Source organism: Carlito syrichta, unplaced genomic scaffold, assembly GCF_000164805.1.
Source record: "Carlito syrichta isolate Samal-C Ts95f unplaced genomic scaffold, Tarsius_syrichta-2.0.1 Scaffold302567, whole genome shotgun sequence".
In the NCBI taxonomy this organism is placed as follows: Eukaryota; Metazoa; Chordata; class Mammalia; order Primates; family Tarsiidae; genus Carlito; species Carlito syrichta.
Genome location: NW_007246663.1, coordinates 74466 through 100066, shown reverse-complemented (window position 1 = coordinate 100066; position 25601 = coordinate 74466). Strand labels below are relative to the sequence as shown.

The 25601-nt window shown below is 35.4% G+C and overlaps 1 protein-coding gene and 1 pseudogene across 2 annotated transcripts in view; one reads left to right on the top strand and one right to left on the bottom strand.

The window, feature by feature from the left end:
- The window catches only part of LOC103259228 (rho GTPase-activating protein 32-like), a gene marked incomplete at its 5' end in the record, with an annotated part of 94939 nt that overhangs the window by 17639 nt on the left and 51699 nt on the right, over positions 1 to 25601 (bottom strand).
- On the top strand, positions 24716 to 25213 carry LOC110595533 (annotated as a pseudogene). Its single transcript, XR_002481904.1, has one exon. The product of XR_002481904.1 is annotated as a 60S ribosomal protein L32 pseudogene (transcript).

Genomic DNA, 25601 nt, shown 5'->3' with positions numbered 1-25601 from the left:
AACTTCAATAAAGGTACCTGATTCTAATCCAGGTGAAGTGAGGTCCAATGGGAGGCCCAAAACTTAACCTGTACCTAAACCACTTATGTACACAATCCTGACTGTACCCTACTACTTTAAAATAAAATTAAATTAAAATTTTAAAAATTGTGTATTTACTCTTACATCTTTGAACTTCAGTCACCTTCAAAGTACTCTCCGTTTGATGCAATATACCTATCGAGACGCTTTTTCCATTGGTCAAAACAGTTTTGAACTCATCAATTTTGATGCCTTTTAGTGCTTCTGCCATTTTTTGTTTCACCTCTTCCACATTGGCAAAATGTTTCCCTTTGAGGACTTTCTTCACCCAAGGAAACCAAAACAAAAAAGTTGGTTGGTCTAAAATTGGGTGAACAAGGAGGGTGGGATACAGGGGTCATGTTGTTTTTTGGTCAAAAACTGCTGAACATGCAGTGCAGTGTGGGCAGGTGCATTGTCATGGTGGAAGAACCAGTAACCTGTTTGCCACAACTTGGGACATTTCTTCCACAAATCATGACACAACTTTCTCAAAACTTCCAGATAAAAACTGATTGACCATGTGATCCAGAGGAACAAATTCTGAGTGTACTACAAGAGGCCTGCCCTACAAAAGATAATTCCAGTTATTTGGGACTCCCTCATATTTAACATAAGGATGAGGAATACTAACATCTTACATACATTTATACATACACATATGTATGTACACAAGAGCTTATTTTTGCAAAACAAAATATAACAACAACAAAAAAGACTAAACTGGAAACTAGTAAAATGGATAAAAGGGGAGAGGCTGGAGGATGGGGAAAGGCTGAAGGTGGGGATAGGAAGTGAGACTTCTCTGAGTATACCTTTTCTATATAGCTTAATTTTGAATTATGTTAATTTTCTTTGCACAAGTTCAAAAATAAATTAAAAACATTAAAAATTACTACATGCTTAGGGGGATATATTCTATGGCCTAAAAAATCTACAAAGTAATATTTAATTTCATTCAACTGTTTTACTATTGGTAATAATATTAGTAGTGCAGTGCTGAAACAACTTTATGCATATAGTGGGACAAAACAAATAATATTATTAGAAACCAAGATTTTCAGTATTAGAAAAAATGAGATACAATAATAAAATCAAAGAGGTTATGATGAAAAACTTGTAATGTTAACTTTGCTTTGCAAACATCAATATGAACTTACAGTTAAAACACACGTGCACTTCTCCTAAGCTCTATCCACTTCAAAGTCTTAAAAATAATGATACACCAGTTGCAATGAAGATGTCGGTTTCAGATCTAGGTTTCTAAATATCATTCCTTACAGAAACAAACTTGGACTCCTTAGAAAAATGCCTGATTGAAAGTTGGCAGCAGGCAAAGCACAAGATGAGAAGAATGGGGGAAACGTGACAGAAAGCAAGGAATAACTACAGCTGAGGGAACTCTGTCAAGGGTCAGGGTCAGATGGATCAGATGGATATCCGCTGGGATGATTCCAGCATCATAAAGAAGAACTATAATTGAGTGTAAGACATCAAATAAATATAAAACTTTAAGTAGGTAGCAATATTCCCCGAAAGAAAGGAAGAAGTTCAACAATTTTCAGCACATTTTAAAAACTGCAATAGCAATCTGCCATATTGAACTGGGCCCCTCAACAGTAGAAAAAAGAACATATTCGTTTATTTCACATTAATTAGTGATATCATAACTGAATGTACCAACTGAAATTAATTATGTATTGATCAGCTGGGCTCGGTGGCTCAGACTGTAATCCCGCGCCTTTGGGAGGCTGAGGTGAGTGGATTGCCTGAGCCTGTGGGCTTGAGATCTGCCTGGGCAGAGAGACCTCACCTCTACAATAAATAAAAAAATCAGTCAGGCGTGGTAGCGCATGCCTGTAATTCCGGCTACTTGGAAGGCTGAGGTGGAAGGATCGCCAGAGCCCAGCAGGTCGAGGTCAAGGCTGCGGTGACCAGAAGCGGCCACTGCACTCCAGTCTGGGCGACAGAGTGAGACTCCAACTCAAAAAAAAAAAAAATTATGTATTGATCAGCAGATAGACACCTTCACAAATCACTGATAACAAGATTGAAATCGATTTATAATTATAGTCCTTCAACCAAATTCTAAGACACAATCAAATCCCACTAGTCAAGGGCAGCCTGTGTACAAGTGGACTTACCAGGACATTAGATAGATTTGACTCTGCTTATTGATTTGGTAAGTTTTGATCAAGGACAAGGAAACTTGGCTATCTTTTCCTGTTAGGGTAAAGATTGTTCACGTTTATTTTTCCTGAATAAGTGATACAAGGCTCAAATGATTAAGTGCTACAAAAAAGCACAAAATTAAGACAGTGGAGGATGCCACTGGTAACTGTGTACCCCCATGTGTCACTCGAGGGCTGGTTTCTACTGTGTAGCAACTGTGTTTCTGCTACCTTTCCAAAAATACTACTAAAGAAATTGAAATTTTACATGTAAATTTGGAGTGAGAGTAAAAGTAGGAGGGGTAGATATGGCCTCATCTGGCTAATCTATATCCCAGTTTGAGACACTGAAATAATGGATATTCATAATGGCGATTAGACATAGTCTTAAGTGATTTCTAAGCCTTCAAAGGAAGATTAAACTACATTCTGCAAGTTTCAGAATTGTTGTTACTGATGTTAATTGGCATTCTCATTCAATATGGTATATAGTTGTAAGAAGCTGTGGCATCCACTATTAAATAATCAATTATCTATCAAGATACATTAATTTCATTGCATGAGAGATGAAAACTAATAAAAATATTCAGTATAATTACACCCAAATTAAAGGATCTAATAATACTCTCAAATACAAATGTCTCTTCATATTACTTTTCTTCATTTTAAACTTTCTTCCCATTTCTTAGACATTAGAATAATCAAAAGGAGCTTATTTTGGACATGGGCATGGATCCCTATCCAATGCCTTTTTGTTTAATATTACTAGTTGCTACCTTTTGAGGCACATAAGTATCAAATACTGTCCATTCTAACAGAAGACTTCAACTGAGGAAAGCAAGGTAGAAGGCAGAGTGGGAGTTCGGTCTTAGATGGTTATATGCTTACAAACCCTTTTCTGCAAGGAATACTGGCATGCAGTGGTGAGCAAGGCTGTGAGGGTTAAGGTCCAGTAAACATCCTGGATTAGAGCCACTAAAATGATTGTATTACTACTTCCACAGATAAGATACATCACAAACAAAATGTGAAAACAATACTTAGACAAAAGCAAATCACACTATTTTATATTCAAATTTCCTACTCAACAGTTAAAATGCAATATGTGCCACAGTGCTATCTTCTTTCATGTTATTTAGACATGATAGGTTTAAAAAAAAAGATTGCTGATATAAAATCTAAGACAAACCCTACCAGGCCAGTCTTTCCAGTAGATAAAAGTCTTAGTAGTATGACGCACAACTTAATATCTCCAAAATAAGTCTTTATGATACCAATAACCAGTTTATAGGGATATACATGAAGTTCATTAAGCCACAGTGAACCTTGGCATGGAGAGGCGGGGCACTGGTGTTTAATTAAACAAATAAATTTCTCAGCCAGGCTCAGTGGCTCAGCCTGTAATCCCGTGCCTTGGGAGGCTGAGGTGAGTGGATTGCCTGAGCCCGAGGGTTCGAGACCCACCTGGGTAACTTGGCAAGACCTCATCTCTACAATAAACTAAAAAATTAGGCGGGCATGGTAGCATGAGCCTGTAGTCCCAGCTACTTGGAAGGCTGAGGAGGAAGGATTGCCGGAGCCCTGCAGGTAGAGGCTGCAGTGACTGGAAGCGGCCACTGCACTTCAGTCTGTGAGACAGAGTGAGACTCCAACTCAAAACAACAACAACAACAACAAAATATATTTCTCCAGCAATCCCAAACAATTCTTGCTTTCTCATAATACTTTACTTAAACTAGAGTTCTGTAAATTGGTTTTCAGAAAACTTTAATGGGCTGTTTTAAGACAGGTCTGGACTTGAATTAATTCCTGAGGCTGTAAAAAAGATGCTTTCTTCCTAGATAATGGGCTCAGCATTAAATTTATTTGATTATATGCATCAAGTTTTAAGATCAGTAGTAAATTTTAAAAGTCAAGCAGACAAAACTGGAGGGCAGTGGTGGGAATATATAATACCTGTGAAGACTGCTCAGATTAAAACTAAGGTATTATAAAATATACGGTTTAACATGTCCAGTGGATTTTCACAAATTGTATACAATTCCTGTCTTTTATTCAGAGTTCTCAAACACAGATTAGATAACCATTTGGAAGAAATTTAATAGAAGGAAGTAGAAATATAGGCAACTGGACTACATAAAACATTTAAAGGTCTTTTATAACCTCCCAATTCTATCAGTCTCTGTTTCATACCTTAAAATACTTCATGTTAAATAAATATTAAATGATTTGAATTTTTATTTGAAATTCCATCAATTTTCTTTTATTTAAAACATAACAGTATATCTATTCACACCAAGGGTGAAAAAAAAAAACAAATGTATTCACATCAACGAATATGGGAAAAGGATTTTTCTCTAGACAACTATGAAATTGACTGAATGAATTAATGTTCTAAAAATTCTGCTCTTTGAAAGAAAATTTTAAAAAGTGAATTTTAAGGAATGAAAGAAAATAATTGCTGACACAAAAGCCCTATTGTATCATATTTAGCTTTAACCTGATTATTATTTAAAAGGCTACTGGCTTACTGTTTGATTAGCTTTGTACTAATATTCAGTCTTTAGAAACCAGTTTCAGAACAAACTAACTGGAAAACCTGATCAGAAGAAATGGGCCTGGGTGTGATTGTCCTGGATAATCAGGAGCTAAGGAACTCAAAGAAAGTATGGAGCCCAATATAACTATACTCACTTTAAAAAACTACTCAATACGTTGATTGTATAGAAATGCTTAAGAGAATATAAGTAACCATGTTCCTCTCATGTAGCTTTTTTCAAATCTTAATATTTTGCTATATTATTTCCTCAGATTTATTCCCCTCTCCCTTTTTTTGAGTTGGAGTCTCATTCTTGTCACCCAGGTTAGAGTGCAGCAGCATGCTCACAGCCACTGCAGCGTCGACCTGCTGCTGTGCTCAGGAGATCCTTCCACTTCAACCTTCCAAGTAGCTGGAACTACAGATGCACGCAACCATGCCCGGCTAATATTTTCCCTTTTTAAAAATTAAAATACTACTTACTACAGATATAGCTGAAGCTACTGTCTTTCTTCCCAATCCTATTCTTCTACAAAAAGAAACTTTATCCTTGCTTTAGTATTTATCATTCTCATGCACATTTTTTATCCTATAACTGAATGTGTATGTAGCCGAAAACAATGCATATTATCATTTTGCATGTTTTTAAAATATACAGAAATGGAATCAAATGATATCAAACTTTCTGCAAAATTATATATTTTGAGATTTATTCATGGGACTTGTGGCTGAGTATATTCATTTAAACTACATTACAATATTCCCTTATAAGTACATAACACAACTTAAATTTCTATTTGCCTGTTTACTGTCATTTAGTTTCTAAGTTTTAGTTCTTACAATAAACATTGCATTTTGTAATCCCATACGTGTCTCTCTGAGCACAAGTGACAGGATTTCTGTGGCAACCATGTTTAGGAGAAAAATTGTGGGTTGTAGAATATCCTACTTTTCAACTTTGCTAAAATATTCTCTAAAACTATTTACCAATACACACACTCATTGGATGTTTTACATTTTCAGTTACCATTCTTAATATCTTTGCCCTAATGAGTTTTGCCAGATTTCTGCAATTATATTTCACTTTCTTTCTTTTTTTTTTTTTTTTTTGAGTTGGAGTCTCACTCTCTCACCCAGACAGGAATGCAGTGGCCACTCCCAGTCAAAGCAGCCTCGAGCTGCTGGGCTCTGGCGATCCTTCCGCCTCAGCCTTCCAAGTAGCTGGAACCACAGGTGCGTGCTACGACGCCCGCCTAATTTTTCGATTTATTGTAGAGATGAGGTCTCGCCAAGTTGCCCAGGCAGGTCTCGAACCCACGGGCTCAGGCAATCCACTCACCTCAGCCTCCCAAAGTGCGGGATTACAGGCTGAGTCACCGAGCCCCGTTATATTTCACTTTCACATGCACTTCTGTGATTGTTAATCAGGGTAGGTATTGTTTCATATGTTTAGTGGCCATTCAGTTTTCCTCTTCAGTGAAATAACTGTTCATACCCTTTGCTCATTTTTCTATTTTGTTTGTCTTTTTCTTAGTATTGGATACAAATTCTTTATATAATCTGGAAATGAATTCTTTGACAGTTAAACATGTTACAAAAATCTTTTCCAAATCTATGGCTTATCTTTTATTGTACAAATTTTAAAATGTCTTGGGTGTGGTTTCTGTACCTAAAGATATTTTTTCCTTATAAGTAATAAACATATTGGCCTAGTTCTTCTAAAGCTTTTGCTTTTCCATGTTTTTTAGGGTGAAATAGACATATTTTTATTACTTTTCCCCACATGTATAATCAACTAATCCATAACCTTTAACTGAATAATTCTTTCTCTACTGATTTGTAAGACTGATTCTGTCTTATATGAAAATACATACAACATGTGAGAGGTCTGTTTTTGAGTTCTCTCAATTCCATCAGTTCTATCTCTCTATTAATACTTCACTTTCTTAATTTCTGAGTCTTAATATCTGGAAAGATGAATCCCTCCACTTATTTTTATTTTTCAAAACTGCCTAATTTTTAGCCCTTTACCATTTCATATGAATTGCAGACACAGCTCGTCAAATTAGAGGGAGGAAAAAAACTTCTGGGAATCTCATTGAAGCTGCATTGAATTATAAGTATCTCCCTGGGCATAAGTGATAGGACTTGTCTGGAGAAGAGAAGAATATTTCAGAGGAGAATAGATTTCTTTATGACACTGACCCTTTTCATACCTGAACCGGTATATGTTTCCACTTAAGATTCTTTTATGTCCTTCAATAAATTTTTCTATTTAAAAAAAAAAAAAGTCTTACAAACTTTTGTTATAGCTAACGAGCCCAGCTTGTAACCACTTTTTTAAATCTTGGGTTTTTTTTCATTTTTTTAGTTGGACTCTCACTCTTGTCACCCAGGCTGGAGTGCAGTGGCATGCTCACGGCCACCGCAGCCTCGACCTGCTGGGCTTAGGCGATCCTTCCACCTCAGCCTTCCCAGTAGCTGGAATTACAAACACACACCACCACGCCCGGCTAGTTTTTGTAACTTATTGTAGAGATGAGGTCTCATCAAGTTGCCCAGGTTGGTCTCGAACCCCTGGGCTCAGGCAATCCTCTTGTCTCAGTCTCCCATAGTGCTAGGATTATAGGCTGAGCCTCCACGCCCAGCCAAAATCTTGTTTTTATGCTTTTATATTTTTTGATATTTTTATATTCCTATTTCCCTTGTATCCTTTGCAGTGATATAAATGAGTGCAAGAGACTTGAGAAGGCAAGTGGCAATTAAAAAAAAAAAAGCCTGAAGCCATGGCAAAAGTCCCTCTTAGCAACTGTAATAAACATAAGAATATTGTAAAAATTATTAGAAGTGAACTTCTAGTAAAGGAAAACAACACAGAAGAATTCTCTTGGGTGCAAATGTAGGCAAGGAATAGAAAAACAATAAAAGGCATCAACAGATGCCTTAAATAGCGGTAAAGAAAAATGGCACAGATTTACATTTATAGTCTTAATAGCTGAAGTGAACTGTGTTACTGAGCACTTTCAAATTTATTTAAAAGGATATTGGCAAGAGTTGCAAAAACTAACTTTCTTTAGCATGCATTGTCATCTAATGTGAAAGAATCTTTAGGCAATTGAAAAATAAAGTTTTTTAACAAGTGTAGCTAGCACTCATATTGGGAAAAATGTGATCAAAATTTTATTTAGTGTTTAGTCTTGAACATATCAATTAAATTAGTTTAACCTTAGCCAACAAAGCTTTCCTTTACAAATAAATGAGTTCAAATAAACTCATATATCAAGCTGTGATTTGATAGAGTAATAACTACAAAACTTTTAATGAAAAATTTCTAGATAGCTGAATAAGATTTCAATATGTGGCCCAAATATCAAAGGAACTGGACAAAGATACTTTTTCCAGTAATATAGAAACACTAGAAATATTCTATAGAAATATAGAACTTTTTGTAAGTTTTCATTTTTTATAATATAAATATAGCTTTTAGGATGAATACTGATATAAAAAATATTCTTTAAGCCAATGGCTGAAAATACACATGAATATCTCTGATGACATATTTCTTCAGTTTTACAAAAATTACCCTCCAAATGAGAATAAAGGAGCTTCTTACAAATCAAGCTCAGAGTACATTTTTATTTAATGGGATAAGGATATTCTGAAGAAATTATGTCACTGACTCTATTCTTATTTCTATGGCTCTTCTGGTCTCTTTTATGGTAGATCTACTTTCTCTCTATCTCTGGCTCCACCCACCAGCTTGTTCCCAGTTCTATAAAGGCAATATGAAGAAAAGGAGAAATTAAATCCTAAACCAGATATCCAACAAAAATTGAAGGAAACTCTAGAAACTATAGTAACATCATCATAATAATTATAGTATATCTAATATTTATTAAGTGCTTACTATGTGCCAGTGCTTTATGTGTATTAGCTAATTTATTATCAATGTGTGTTAACATCACACTCTATAATTTAAATTCAAAATATAAAAAAGTCCCTAATCATCAGAATTATCTCCTTAAAACTTCAAGACAAAGGAAGAGGTATATTAAATAAAAATTTCTTATATCCCATTACATTCTGTGTAATAGCTTAACTATAATAAGAATTATCAGAATAATGATAATTTATTCTCTTCCTCCCTTCTATGTATCCAGCTCTAATTATTAAGATAACCTATTATTCATATTTCCTTCCTTTTCCTTACTTCAGTTACAATATCAAAATATATAATGTGTATGTAGTAAAAACACAGAGTAAGCATAAAATGTTGCAATTCTATTTGAAGATTTAAAAATACACACTTAAACCAATGATCTAGTAATTAAAGGCTTTTACTGATTTCCAATGGTAAGACAGTCTTCTGATGAAGGTCACCTATCCATTCATACCCATTATTGGCTAGGTATGTGCTAGTGAAAAAGTACTGGACCAAAAATGTGGAGACATGATTTTATTCTGAGTCAGCCAATAACTCGTTATAAGACCTTAGAAAAGGATATTAATTGGTTTAGATCTCAGTTTAATTATATGAACAATGAAAATTTTCACCAGATAATATGATTCTATAATTCGGTAAAAATATCCGAGAAATCATGAAGTACTCTGAGAAAGTATGAAATTCGAATAGTATAGAAAGCTCTAAAGTCTATGGAAAATATATTTGCGTTAGGAACATTTATCAGGAGGAAAAAAGAAACACTGTTTAAAAAGTCATGGAGAGCTTTGCAAAAAAGATTAGAAATAAATTACAAAATTACAGGCTTCAAAATCATCTTGGAAAAGATTGGCATAAAAATGTAAGATTAAAAAATTACTGTTAAAGTTGTTTTACATATAGCATATTAGGTTTACTTTTGCAATTGATTTTAATTTAATTATTTAGCTCCACCTATGCTTAGAACAGTAATAAGACATCCTTATATAACTAATTTGCGTAACAAACATCATTATAAAACTATTTCCAGGACCTGATGCTCGCACTACCTTTAATTGTTAAAGACATCACAGTTGCTGATCATGCCATATGTTATACTGTTGTTTATTTCCTTATTTGCTTATAAGTCCTTGGTCAACAGTATAATGGTTATTTACAGTATTCTTTTTATTAGAAAATGTCATATATTTTATAAACAATTTTTGACCAAGGTTTCAAGAATTCACTGTACTAGAAAAAAAACACAGTAAATATTAACTGTAGGTTCTGAATTTCTGAAAGCTTACATTCTCCCAGGTTGGTGGTCAAAGAGCAAAATCCTAAAGTGTCTCTTTAGGAACCACTGAATTTAGCGTCTGATTTTTAAATCAAGAATACAACAGTTGTTCAGCTTTAGATAATCATTTCCTCCCCTCCCCTGAGTGTATATCCAAAAATTACTTAGATAAATTGATTTTTGAATTTTAATATACTGTTGAAATTATTATAGAACAAGAAAATACACAATCACTTTTGATCAATGCATCATAAATCATTCTGGAAGAGAAAAACCACAGTTTTCTAACTAATGTATATAGCAGCTGCAAGACGCTGTCACAGAGATAAAATCTGGGACCAGCCCAGGAATGAGGTTCCAGAACATGGGCAACTATAACAATTTGCTATGTGAACATTCCAACCTCAAAGGGAGAAAACCAGGTATCTGAAAAATGTTACATATACACAAGGGAAAATTCAAAATAGCACTGACAGTACTGGCTCTTAATTGAAAAATGGGAAAGCTACTAACAGTTATGTAAGTCAAACAGGCTTCCATTTACTTAGAAGAGAGAACAGGAGCCATTTCAAAAGGCATTCCTGACTGGAATGCAAATGAATGACATTAAGGGATCTAGAATTTCTACATGCAGTGGATTTTAGAAAAGAACCTTTTAGATGCAGAAGAGGTAAGAACAATACACTTGTAAAAAGAGGAGCAGAAAACAGACAACAAATTGCTTTTTCAGGATATATGGCACAACTCTTATGCTAAATGGCATGCCAATGGCTAAAATATTTCAGTATTTGAATAAAACTGTATCTCTTCTTCAGGGTTAAGAATGAAACCAAAGCAACATCATGCTTCTGCCCTTCCCAGAGGAGTACACAGTTACAAAAAAGAACCTGCATATGTTAGAACTTTAAAAATCATAGTTCCCTTGAGAAAATGATCATAAGGTTAAGCTAAGACTCTCCTATTATCTACATTACGTTTCTAGAAGACACAGATTTGTTGTAAATATAAAAGAAGGCTTGATTTTAGATTATGTAATTTTAGGTTGATATAAATAAGTAATACTTTTTTCCTGCTAAAAGTGATACTGGTTTTTATTTTTAAATGTTAATTTCAGATTTAAAACAAATATGATTGGTTTTCTCAACTCTGTACAAAAACAAAGTAAGGATTATTTTTAACTTGGTGACTTTACCACCTCAGTTATTATATAAAAGACTATGACTAATTTCATTTCTAAAAACAGAACAAAAGGAAGATTTGCATTTTACCAGAAGCAAGTGGGAAGAAATATGAGATAGATATAAATTCCTGACATGGAAAGTATTTTAAAACTCGAATGGGAAATAATATGCAGGTTATAGATTTTAAAACCTGCTAAGATGTTTTAAAATTGTCTGAGCTCTTATTTTTCCAGGATGAACTAGTACTATTTGATAAGGTGCTTAAAAACTAGTACTATTTCAGAAGGACATTTGTTTGTATATTCTCTTTTATGAAAATTAAAGTATAACAATCACATATTCTTAAAAATCCACGTATATCTAAGGTAACAGAACTCCAAAATATTACAGTTAGTTCTAGAAATATGAACACTTAGAACCTTAATCTTTATGGTATAAAAGCTCTTTCCTGAGTTTTTAAAATTAAAATATAATTATATTCATTTTAATAATATCACAGAGTCCTTTGGACTTTTATAAGCTATGAAATTTGGTGAGGAAAAGTAATATGATTATAGGTTTTTTGTTTGTTTGTTTTGCAGGAAGTGGAGGGAAAAGGTTCTATACTGAAATAGTATGGTACTAATGAAGTCTTTTTAAAGGTAAAAGTCTTGGAAGCTCATTCTACCAAAGACCTGACCTTTAACATGGCGAATAACAAAGCGCATAGCCTTTGGAATCAGATAAACCTGAGGGTTATAATCCAATCCCTAATCACTTCCTAACTGTAATATCTTGAGCAAATTACCTATTCAAGTCTCAATTCCCTTACTACACAACAGAAATGACTATAATAATAGTTATCACTCAGGCTACTCTGATGCTTACATGACATGAACATGCCAAGCATTTAACTCTATAAGTGTCAGTAAATAGGAGCTATTTTTACCACTACGATTTCTTGTCACCTTTCCTCTGAAAACTAAGAATACCACTCAGTACAGGGCTAATATGAAATCCGACTCAGTTTGTCAAAACTAAACCTAATCTGGCTATCCATCCTAAATTCAGAACTGAGATCACCAAGTAAGAATACATATAAACATGATATCACTTTCTAGTCCTTCCTCCTATAATTTTCTTAAATATAAACAATCTAAGAAATTTTAGATTTCTGCCTCTTCTACTGAATACCATATAGAACAATATAATACTTTTAAAAAGAAGTCATGGTTCAAATCATTATCATGAGCAATAAGTGCTTTTAAAAAGCTGACTATGAAAAGGAACTATAAATTCTGAAATGCCCCCATTTATGGTTTTAAAATTAAAATATTATCATTTTGGCAAGAGTGCAACAATCCTGAAAAAGAAAACTGCTCAACTTTTTAATCACTGGTTTGTTTCAGAGAAAATCCTAGTCTCCATGTTATTTTAATGAAAAGCTTTTTAGACCAAGGTCTAAAAAGGCATCATAAAAAGACAGAATACTATCTTAGTGGTAAAATCTTTGAGAGTTAATACAAAGTATTTTCAGGATGGAGATGGTTATCCTTGCTAATGCCAATAAGAAAATTAAACACTATACTTGAAGGGAAAAGGACAGAAGAGTTACTTCCTAATGCTAATTTGAGTAGCCTCTTTATACAGTCTACCAAATTATTTTCAGTATATCAGCATGGTCCATTTCCATTAATCAATAATTAAAATATTAACTCACCAGAAAGAAATAAAAAAATATATATTGATTGCTTAATAAATATGAATATGTTATTTTAATCATAAAAACTTTTGTTATATTAATCTCAGGACTAGAAAAAAAATTTTTTTAAAGCTCACTGGAAATAGGAGAAAAATAGGTATTTCCTGAAACTGACAGGGAAAATAATACCTGTGTGGTACAATCAACAAAACCCTACTTCAAAAAGTGATCACCTCTCTACAAACATGACAAATATTAATGATCAATTACTCCATTTCTAGATAATTAACCATTCACCTAAAAGCAACTAAGGTAACGTGCTCAAATATAATCTAGTTTCAGTGAACTATTTTAAATGTTCTTTGAGTCTAATATTTTGAGTAACTGATTGAGATCTCCTTACCTCTTGCTGTGGTACAAGCTTTAGGATCAGATCAGTACTTAAAATTATTCCAAATGACCATAGCTAGCAGTAGACTTGTCAGGATATAACAGCTCTGCATTCTGTGCCAAAGCGTAGAAAATGAATCATAATCACACTAGGTCAGACCTCATCACCACTAACTCCAAGTCAGGTCTCCACAGTACTTGTAGGTTCCAGCTCTGTTTTCAGGCCTCCTTTAAACAGCACTTCGCTTGGCCCTGTTTTCAGTCAGTGATGGAGCGGAGCAAGCTGGCTGGTGTGTGGGAGAGCTCTGCCTTCAGGAGCTTAATCCTTCTCTCAGCACATACTGCTTTGCAATACCACAGAAACGCCCAAGCCTAACCTCACACTTGCAGAACAGGCTTCACCAGTAGAGCTCCGCCCAACAACCTCACACAGGTGAGCATTTCCTGCTCAGAAAACAACCATATTAAATTGATACTGAAATAGTCTTTTATCTTTTAAAGTTACTTGCTATTCAGTTGTTTATATTTGCTGAGTAGGTACAATAAAAATGATAGCATTTTAGACCCCTATAAAATAAGTAACCGACCAAGTAAAAAGTACTGCCAGTAAAAGGCTGAATCATAAAACAGCAACAGACTAAGAAAACAAGTCTTTTAATATCTTTGCTGATATTGAACTGTCATTGTTATTCCACTAACACTTTTTTAAAGTATCGATTTATATAGTCTCTCTGTGAAAAATTCTAAGACAATCTTTTATGCAGCTATTAGGGGAAAAAAATAAAAAAAAGTTTGTTCGGAATTGAAAATCCAGGACAAAACAAATTTTCACAGGTATAACCTCTTCCTGCATACAATGCCCAGATGTTAAATATTTAACTCTTCTTCGCCCATGGGGTCTCAAGGCACTCTATTCCTCTACCAGAAACTTTCATCAGTAAAATGAAAATTCTTGGCAACTATGATCAAGTCAGGATTCAATCTCAATTTGTGACTTTTAAAAGCATTCTTATCCATTTTCTTACCTAACTGCAATATAAATATCGAAGAGATTCAAAACTTACACAAAATAACAGTACTGAACTGGTTAGCCCAGTTAGAATTATTTGAAGTAATAAATGAATTGAAAAAAATGGACATATTTTCTGTTCCAAAGGCCTTATTACTTACATTAATATAAGTTCCACATTCAGTTATTTTTGTTTAATTTACAAAATAATATTATAACACTTACTATGTGCCAGACATGTCCAAGTACTTAAAAGTGTTCTTTATCCTAATCTTATAAAGTAGATTTTTATATTATTATTCCATCTTGCAGATGAGAAAACCAAGGCAGGAAGATTAAGTAATTTGCCACGGTTACACAATTATTAATTGGCAAGAGATAAGATACTCAAAGAGTATTCACCATGTACCATGCCAAAATCTTCTGTGTTGACTGAGCTTATTCTTTCCTTCCTCTTTGAACATAGCTGTGAATATAAAATTATTGATAAATGATAGGCCACATTGAGAAAAATAATGAATTAATGTGATTTTAAAATAAGAAAGACTAAAGAAAATTCCAATATGTGGCAGGAACAAAACATGTTAATTTTTTTTTACAATGGAACAGTTGTGAATTTATGGATTCTGCTGAACAGGAAATAAGGCTCTGAAAATTTATTCATATTGGAGAAGGCAAAGCCATTCTTCTTTAATTTTAAACTAAAAACACTCCTTCCTCCAAGCCTTTCCTTAGTCAGTGCTAAAGACGTCAAGGGAGGGCAAAAGAAAGAAAAAAGAGGAAGAAAAGAAAGAAAGAAGGAGAGGTTGGGAGGAAGAGAGTAAGGGGGAGGAAAGAGTGAAAAGAAATACACACTGTACTGTAGGAAAGCCATCTTAGGAATACTTAGAGCTATTCGTTAGCCCCTCATATTACCTAACCTATAAGCACAGATAGGAATAACTAAATTCCACAATCATTTGCCTGAGTGTGGGAGAATTATATCACTAATGACAATAATTCTCACCTGAAACTCAAAAAGCTGTACTCTATGCCACATAAAAATACATGTAAGAAAATGAGTGCATGCAAAAACTGGTGAATTTGAAGTAAGGTCTGTACTCTAGCAAACTGTATTGTGACAATGTTGATTTCCTGGTTTTCATAATGTACTATATAGCTATATAAGAAGTTACAACTGGGAGAAGTAAAATAAGTGCGGCGGGCTCTCTCTACTATTTTTGCAACTTCTGAGACCAATTATTTCAAAATAAAAAGTTAAAAAAATATGACTCATTGAAAAGATGCTGTGTCACCTAGTGACTATATGGCACAGGAGAGGTAGGAAGAGTCACTTCTCATTTTTCTCTCATATTTAACAAAATGTTTAGAGGCTATCTCCCACCCCACCCCCAAGGCTTGGGATGTATCTTTGTGTGGGTAGGAGGGGCAAGGAGAGAATTCACTGGAAAGGCAATGGCTACATTCCAATCATTCTATTATAAAAGCTACCTGAATGGCTCAAATCCTTCACAGTATGTCTGCAAATGCTACCAGCTCCATGGCCAAAATATCTACAGAATCATATCACTTCTCACCACTTACACAGCTACCATCCTAGTCTAAATCACCATCATCTCCTGCCTGGCTCATTCCAATAGCCACTGCCAGCCTGCTTTCCCACCTATCTCCTCATCTCCTATTCTTTTTGTTAATGTATGACTTTTATTTTAGAGTTGTGGGGTACATGTGAGGATTTACTGCATAAGTAAATTGCATACAGGTGAGGTATGGGTTTCTAGCAGGTCCTCTCTCTCCCAACAGTGGACCTGGTACTAGTGTGCAGTTGTGTGCCCCAGTTCAGTGTCTGTTGTTCCTTTGTATTCATGCGACCAGTAATCAGGGCCCACCTATGAGTGAGAAGATTTGGTACTCAGTTTTTTGTTTCTGTGGTAGTTCACTTAGTATGATGGACTCCAGTTGCATCCTCCTATTCTCAACACAGCAAAGTTATCCTATTAACAAGGTAAATGAGACCAAACTACAACTCTGCTTAAAACTTTCCAGTGTCTTCCCAACTAATTCTAAGTAAAAGCCAAAATCTCAACAGTGTGTCCAGGCCCCAGTGAAGATCTGATCTCTCTCTCTTGACCTCCTCTCTCTCTTCATTCATTCAGCAATAGTCAATCTGGCCTTCCTGCAGACCCTTTAACAAGCTAGACATATATCCAGCTTGGTATCATTATGCTCGCTGTTCTCTCTCTGGAAAGCTCTTACCCCATATATGAGCAAATCTCCCCTCCTCATCTCCTTCAGGTCTTTGCTCAAAAGTAACCTTCCAATGAGCCCTTCCCTAACCACCCTGCCCTCTGTTGAAATTATAACCCTACATGAACCACATCTCAGCATTTCCTATTCTCTGTACTCCTTTCTCAGCCTTATGAACACTTATCTAACATATTATATATTTGTTTGTTTGCCTCTCTCCCTCTCATCATACATGAGTAGAAACACCAAACAGCAGAATTCCTATCTGGTGTGTTCACTATTTTAGCTATAGTACTTATGAGGGGGGAACCTCCGCAAAGTAGAATCTATTTATAAAAAATTGTGTATTTATTCTTACATATTTAAAATTTAGTCACCTCCAAAGTACTTTTTGTTTGATGTAATATACCTATTAAGATGCTTTTTCCACTGCTCAAAACAGCTTTTGAACTTGTTGATTTTGATAGTTTTTAGTGCTTCTGCCATTTTTTCTTTCACCTTTTCCACATTGGCAAAATGTTTCCCTTTGAGAACATTTTTCATCAGGGAAACAGGAAAAAAAGTTGCTCAGGGTAAGACTGGGTGAATAGAAAGGGTGGGACACAGGGCTGAACACTCAGCATGGTGTGGGCAGGTGTACCCACCAATGGATTCCTAGAACACTAACCTAGCAGGGGAAGCCTGTACTACAGAGCGCCTGCCCTTCAAAATTTGATTCTGGATTTTTTGGGTCCTCCCCTTCATATATATGTGCTAACTTCAGTAGATAATGCCAGACAATGATTGTCCCAAATTACATCCACACCGTCAGCACATGAGAATTCCTACTGATCTACTTCCTTATCAAATTTTGGTACTGTTACTCTTTAATTTTAACCATTCTGATGGGTGTGTATTAGAGAGTCAATAAGACTTTAATTTGTATTTCCCTAAAGACTAATGATGTTGAACATCTTGTCATGTGCTTATTAAATAAAGTGGCTATTTGTTGTGAAGTACCTAAATTTTCACCAATTAAAAAAAAATCAGTTTGTCCTTCTCATATTGATTCTTTATACGCTCTGGTTATGAGACCTTTGTTAGATATGTGATTTGTAAATATCTCTCCCACTTTTTGATTTGCCCTTTCACTATTTTAACAGCATAGTAAAATGTTTTTGATTTTAATTAAGTTTAATTATTAAGCTTTTCATTTATAATTAATATTTTATATCTAACTCAAGGTCATGAAGATACTCTACTATATTATCTTCTTTTTATTATTATTATTTTTTTGAGTTGGAGTCTCACTCTGGCACATTCATGGTCACCCCAGCATCAACCTGCTAGGGTCCGGCGAGTCTTCTGCCTCAGTTGTCCAGGTAGCCGGAACTACTGGTGTGCGCTACCATGCCCGGCTAATTTTTTATTTATTGTAGAGTTGAGGTCTTGCCAAGTTCCCCAGGTTGGTCTTGAACCCGTGGGCTCAGGCAATCCGCTTGCCTCAGCCTCCCAAAGTGCTGGAATTACAGGCTGAGCCGCTGAGCCCGGCCTGTATTACCTTCTAAAAATTTCATTATTTCACCTTTCACATTCAGATCTGTAGTACTCCTGAAATGGATTTTTGTGGATGGTGCTAAACAGGTGTCAGGTTTCTTTTTAAATTTTCAGACGTCCAATTTATCTAGCACCCTTTGATTGCCTTTTTGACAAGTCCTGCCTTTATCATAAATCAAGTACCTATATATATACAAGCTCGTTTCTAGACTCTGCTCTGTTCCTCGGATCTATGAGTCTATCTCTGTGTCTATATCAGTGTTTTAATTAGTGAGGTTTTTACAATAAATCTTGATATCTATCGCGGTAAGTTTCTCACTTTTTTGTTCTTCAAAGTCGTCTTGGGTATTCTCGGCTCTGCATTTTTACATCAATTTACACACACACAAACACATCCCAACTCAAAGCTTTTATCAGCAGCTCTGTCTCATTGGGCTCTGACTTCCAATTTATGTTCCCCTAGCGCTGTGACTTCCTCTATTAGGGGGTCACTCTCTAGATTTCCTTCTGCTTCACCTTGGCTCAGTAATTGCTAACTGTTTTATTAATGCTTCAAACAGATGTTTCTATACTTCTGTCAAAAGTGTTTAACTGTTCTCAGGGAGATGATTTGTCTGAATCCCTGGTCTTTCATTTCTGGACATTAATTTCTCAAAAATAAGCTTTGTTTTTCTTCCCCATCACTCTCACTGTTCCCTCTTCTCTTTTTTCCCTCTCTTCTATTTCTCCCCTTCTACTTTTTTCTTCTTCCTTTGATGAAAAAGGTAGATAATGTGAAAATATGGGAAATTGCAGCATGGAAATTATTAAAAAGACCAAATGTTGATCCTAGAAATGAAGAATATGAGAACTGAAGAATTCATTATATGGGCTTATGAGATCACTGACTACACATAGCAGAGGGAAGAAATCACTGAACTTGAAGGTAGGTCAATAAAAAGTCTCCAAACTAGAGAGAAAGAAAAACAGAGTGGAAAAAATAGAACACAGTCCAATATCTGTGAGACAACCTCAAAGGAGATGATGTGTAAAGGAGAGGAGAAAGAGAATTGGACAAAAAGAATTATCTGAAGAGATGATAGCTGAAAACATAAAAAACTTTAAGAAAGACATCAATACATAGATACTCAGTGAATTCCAAGCAAGGTAACCACACACAAAAAACATTTTTCCTTCGACTTTTCATCACCTTAACCTCATCTTCCATCAAAACATGTCCTATGGTAATTGAACAAAACGCTAATTTCTTATGGACAAGGTTCCATCTTCCTTTTTTCTTTTGTCAATTCTCTCTATCTCTCAAACTTTGTCTTAATGTACTATGGATACTTGCTATCTTGGTCAGAACATGATGACTCATTACTTTTATTTCTGCATACACAAATAATCGAACATATTATGAACATTAAGAATAGATTCCAAAGGAAAAATTTTCCTATTACCCTTGTTGTATAACAGTATAGAGAGCTTTAAATTTTCAGTCTCAAACTATAGCTGCATCTTTCAGATTTGGCATCTAACAGTGACAGATGGCAATGTTAAAAATAAATAGAACATTCAAGTTGTTTATACCGTAGGCAAAGACAGTTTTAAAGTGTGAAACAAACCCAAGGCTGACAGAATTCAGATAGTCCTTTTCAAAATGTATTAAAAATGCACATTTCCCTATGCCAACTTGGCAATGCTGCTCACAAAGATAAAATTATTAGCTTTTGAAGGTGTGCTTTTTCATCTGTCATTAGTAATTTGGAATTAACAATGCCATGCAGGTCTACAAATACAAACCTATTTGCCAGAATTATCAATAACTGATTAACTTATCCAGTGCTAAATGCTTCTGGAGGTTATCACTATTGGAAGTGTGACTTTCCCATTCAAAACATAAGAAAGTATTTAATTGATACAGTTTACTTTAATGCCAATATTAAGGTAAGTTTTAAAAACTCAGTTTATATTTACATCTGAGCCAAAAATATCAAAGATGAGACTTAATGATTAATAAAAATTAAGTTTACACCATTGAAAGAATAAAAATAATGCACAAGAAACCACAATAAATTTTTGATGCTGAATTTTAATAACTTCAAAATAGTGTGACCCTAAAAACCCAATTGGCTCAGTAGACGAATAAAAGTCTTTGGAAAAAAAAAATCCAACATTCTTTTAATGACCAGCTTAACAAACTAAGAAGAGGAAACTTTCTCGACCTAAAAAAAGGGACATTTATGAAACCCCCACAACTAACATCTTACTTATTGATAAAAGAATGGATTTTTTCCCCCTAAGATCAAGAACAGGACAAGAATGCTTGCACTTGAGACTTCTATTCAACATTGCATCAGAGGTGCTCAGCAGGACAACTCAGCAGGAAAAAAAAAACAACTAATAAAAGGCATCTAGATTGGAAAGGAAGTAAAAAAAAAAAATTATAATTTGAGATTATACAATCTTGTATATAGAAAATCCAAAGGAATCCACTAAAAATCTACTAGAAGTAATAAAAAATTCAAAAAGTTTTCAAGATACAACCTCAGCATACAAAAGCTGAATTTCCATGCACTTGCAATGAACAATAAGAAAATGAAATTTTAAAATTGCATTTACAATAGCACCAAAAAGAATAAAATATTTACAAATAAGTTTAAGAAAAAAATTAGGTAAAACTTAAACTTTGAAAACTATCAAATATTTGCAGAAATTAAAGAATACCTAAATAAATGAAAAACATTCCATCTTAATATCACATAAAACAACCTTTAAGCTATCAAAAATGTAAAAAGATACAGAATGACAAACACTACATAATGATAAAAGATTCAATCCATCAACAAGAAATTTCCATCCTAAGCATATATGCACCCAACACAAGAGTACCTGGATTTATAAAGTAGCTATTAAGTAAACTAAAAAGAGATATTGACTCTAACCTAGCTGGGAACTTAAGTACCCCACTAACAACCCTAGATAGATCATCAAAACAAAACAAAAGAAAACAAAAAAATCAACAAAGAGATCTGGAACCTCAACTTGACGCTCAACCAAATGGATTTAATAGATGCCTACAGAACACCCCAAGCAACAACCATGGAATATACATTCTACTCATCACCACATAAAACATACTCCAAAATCAACCACATTCTTGGCCATAAATCAAGCATAACAAATTTCATAAGATTAATATACCACCATGCATCTTCTCAGACCACAGTGGAATAAAAATAAATATCAACACCAACAAAATTCCCCCCAAACACACAAAGACATGGATACTAAACAGTACGATGCTGAATGGACTCCTGGGTCAAAATAGAAATCAAGAGAAGTTAATGATTCCCGGAAACAAATGAAAACAAAGACACATCTTACCAAAACCTCTGGGATACCACAAAAGCAGTATTAATAGCAGAATTTATATAACTATGAACATACATCAAGAAAACCGAAAGATCACAATTTAACAGCCTAACAAATCACCTAAGGGAGCTGGAAAGGCAACACCACAAAACTCTAACTTCAGCAGTGGAATCCAGATCACCAAAGTAAAAGTTCAAATACAAATATGGGACATAGAAGACAGAAATATCAGGAAAAAAACCAACAACAAAACGAAAAGCCGGTTCTTTGAAAGCATAAACACGATTGATGGACCACTAGCCAGACTGACCAGGAAAAGAGACAAAAAGCGCAAATAAATAAAATCAGGAATGTAAAAGATCAAGTCACAACTGACCCCAAAGGGATACAAAAGATTATCAGAGATTACTATGCACAATTGTATGGAAACAAACATGAATTCTAAATGAAATGGAGGACTTTCTGACATCATACAACCTCCCAAGATTGAAACATGAAGAAATTGAGACCCTAAACAGACTAATAACAACCCAGGAAATTGACTCCATCATAAGAAAACTACATACAAAAAAAAAGCCCTGGACCAGATGGCTTTCCAGTGAAATTCTACAAAACCTACAAGGAAGAGCTGATACCAATCCTGCTGAAAGTATTCCAGGTAATTGAGAAAGAACTCTTCCCAAATCATTTTATGAAGCTAACATTACATTGATACTCAAACCGGGTAAAGATCCAACAAAGAAAGAGAACTATAGGCCAATTTCCCTGATGAACATAGATGCAAGAATTCTCAACAAAATTCTAGCAAATCAGATCCAACAACACATCTCAAAAATCATTCACCATGACCAAGTAGGCTTCACCCCCAAGATGCAAGACTGGTTCAACATCTATAAGACCATAAATGTAATTCAATATATCAACAGATGTAAAAACAAGAACCATATGATTGTATCACTAGCCACAGAAAAAGTTTTAAATAAAATCCAGCAGCCAGGCTCGGTGGCTCAGCCTGTAATCACGCACCTTTGGGAGGCTGAGGTGAGTGGACTGCCTGAGACCACGGGTTCGAGACCTGCCTGGGCGGGCGAGACCTCATCTCTAAAATAAAATCAAAAAATTAGCCGGGCATGGTAGTGCGTGCCTGTAATTCCGGCTACTTGGAAGGCTGAGGCGGAAGGATCGCTGCAGTCCAGCAGGTCGAGGCTGCGGTGGCCGGGAGTGGCCACTGCACTCCAGTCTGAGTGCCAGAGTGAGACTCCAAATCAAAAAATAAAATAAAATAAAATAAAAATAAAATAAAATCCAGCATCCCTTCTTGATAAAAACTCCTGAACACCTAGGCATAGAGGGAACATACCTCAAAATAGTAACAGCCATCTATGATAAACCCTCAGCCAACATATTGCTGAACGGACAGAAATTGGAAGCATTTCCCCTGAAAACCAGTATAAGACAAGGCTGCCCATTCTACCCCTCCAGTTCAACATAGTGTTGAAAGTCCTAGCTTGAACAATCAGAGAAGAGAAGAAAATCAGGGGTACTGAAAAAGGAAAAGAGGAAGTCTAGTAATCCCTCTTTATGGACAATATGACCCTATACTTTGAAAACCCAAGAGAATTTATGAAAAACCTCCCTACACTGATAAATGTCTTTGGCAAAGTCTCAGGGTACAAATAATTGTGCAAAAGACAGTTGCTTTCTTATATACCAATAACAAACAGGCAGATAATCAAATAAAAAGCATAATTCCATTTACAATAGCCACAAAAAAAATGATGAAATACATCAGCATCTTCCTAACCAGAGGAGTGAAGGAACTTTGCAATGACAACTACAAAACTCTGCTCAAAGAAATCAAAGAAGACACAAACAAATGGAAAAACATTCCAAGCTCATGGATTGGAAGAACCAACATTGTTACAGTGTTCATCCTACCCAAGGCAGTCTACAGATTCAACACAATACCCATTAAATTACCAACATCATTCTTCTCAGACCTGGAAACGACAATACAGAAATTCATATGAAAACACAAATGACCACAAATAGCCAAACCAATCTTCAACAAAAGAAACAAAGTAGGAGGTATCATACTCCCACACTTTAAACGTCATTATTATAAGTCTATAATAATCAAAACAGCCTGGTATTGCACAAGAACAGGAATATAAACCAACAGAACAGGATAGAGATTCCAGAAGCAAACCTCAATTTCTCAACCAAAGCATTTTCAACAAAGCCTCCCAACAACCACCACTAGGGAGAAGAAAACCTATTCAGTAAATGGTCTTGAAAAACTGGTTGACCACATGCAGAAGATTGAAACCTATCACCATACACAAAAACTAACTCTAAATGGATCAAACACCTAAATGTAAAACATCAAACTATAAGAATCTTAGAAAATGCAGGAGACACGCTCACAGAAACTGGAATAGGCAACCAATTCAAAACCCCAGATGCCCATGCCATAAAAGATAAGATGGACAAGTGGGACCTATTCAAACTGAAAAGTTTCTGCAAAGCAAAAGAAATCATCAAGAGCGTGGGAGACAGCCCACAGAGTGGGAAAAAATATTTGCCAACTGTATACCTGACAAAGGCCTAACATCCACGACCAACTAGGAACTCAAATGTGCCAAAAGGAAAAAAACAAACAGCCCTATTAAACAGTGGGAAAAGATAAGAATAGACACTTCTCAAAAGAAGACATACATGCAGCCAACAGATACATGAAAAAATGCTCAGTCTCACTAATCTTCAAAGAAGTGCAAATCAAAACCATACTGAGATACCACCTAACTCCAGTCAGGATAGCCATCATCTATAAAGCAATAAACACATATCTGGTGAGGATGTAGAAAAAATGGAATGCTTCTACACTGTAGGAGGGAGTGTAAATTAGTATAGTCTCTGTGGAAAACAGTGTGGCAATTTCTAAAAGAACAAAATGTCGACCTTTCATAAAACTCAGCAATTCCCCTTCTAGGAATATATCTGGATGAATTAAAATCATTCTATGAAAAAGATACCTGCACATGCATGTTTATCACAACATTATTCACAATAGCAAAAACATGGAACTAACTGTGCTGCCCATCGAAAGTAGCCTGGATTAAAAAAATGTGGTACGTATACATGATGGAGTATTATGCAGCTATAAACAAGGACAAAAGTATAGACTTCACAGCAACTTGGATAGATTTGGAGTCTATAATACCCAGTGATCTATAACAGAAACAAAGAACCGATTACCACATGTTCTCACTCATAAGTGGACCATGACCATTAATCATAACACTATAAGAAAGGGATTGGGGGCGCTGCCTGCCGAGGTGGTAGCCATCTCCTACCCGGCATCATGGCTGCCCTCAGACCCCTGGTGAAACCCAAGATCATCAAAAAGAGGACCAAGAAGTTCATCCGGCACCAGTCAGACCGATATGTCAAGATTAAGCGTAACTGGCGGAAGCCCAGAGGTATCGACAACATGGTGCGTAGAAGATTCAAGGGCCAGATCTTGATGCCCAACATTGGTTACGGGAGCAACAAGAAAACAAAGCACATGCTGCCTAGTGGCTTCTGGAAGTTCCTGGTCCACAATGTCAAGGAGCTGGAAGTGCTGCCGATGTGCAACAAATCGTACTGTGCTGGGATTGCTCACAATGTTTCCTCCAAGAACCGCAAAGCCATTGTAGAAAGAGCAGCCCAGCTGGCCATCAGAGTCACCAATCCTAATGCCAGGCTACGCAGTGAAGAAAATGAATAGCCAGCTCGTGCATGTTTTGTGTTTAAATAAAACCATAAAAACTGAAGAAAAAAAAAGAAAGGGATTGGCAGTAGCAGGACACTGCTGGGGGTGGGGGAGAGTGGGTGGTATACCCTTAGAAACCTGGATGCCATCTGGGTTCATACCAAGGTTCTTATGCTTGGGCATAGGGAGTCAGACTGAAAACTGACACATGGGGCATCTCTGTGTTTCCGGTGCCTGGACCTCAGTCTTTGGAGATGTAGCATGTCCAAAGGCTAAATTATAGCCAATGGGCCTGATACTGACCTTCAACTCTTGACTCAGTTACTCACTACCCATATGTCCTTGAGCAACTCATCTCACCTCTCAGTCTCTGCAAAACTAGGTTCTAGCACTTACCTTGCAGGAGAGTTATGCTAAGGTACACACTGATAATCTCAGGTGCCTGACTAGAATAAAA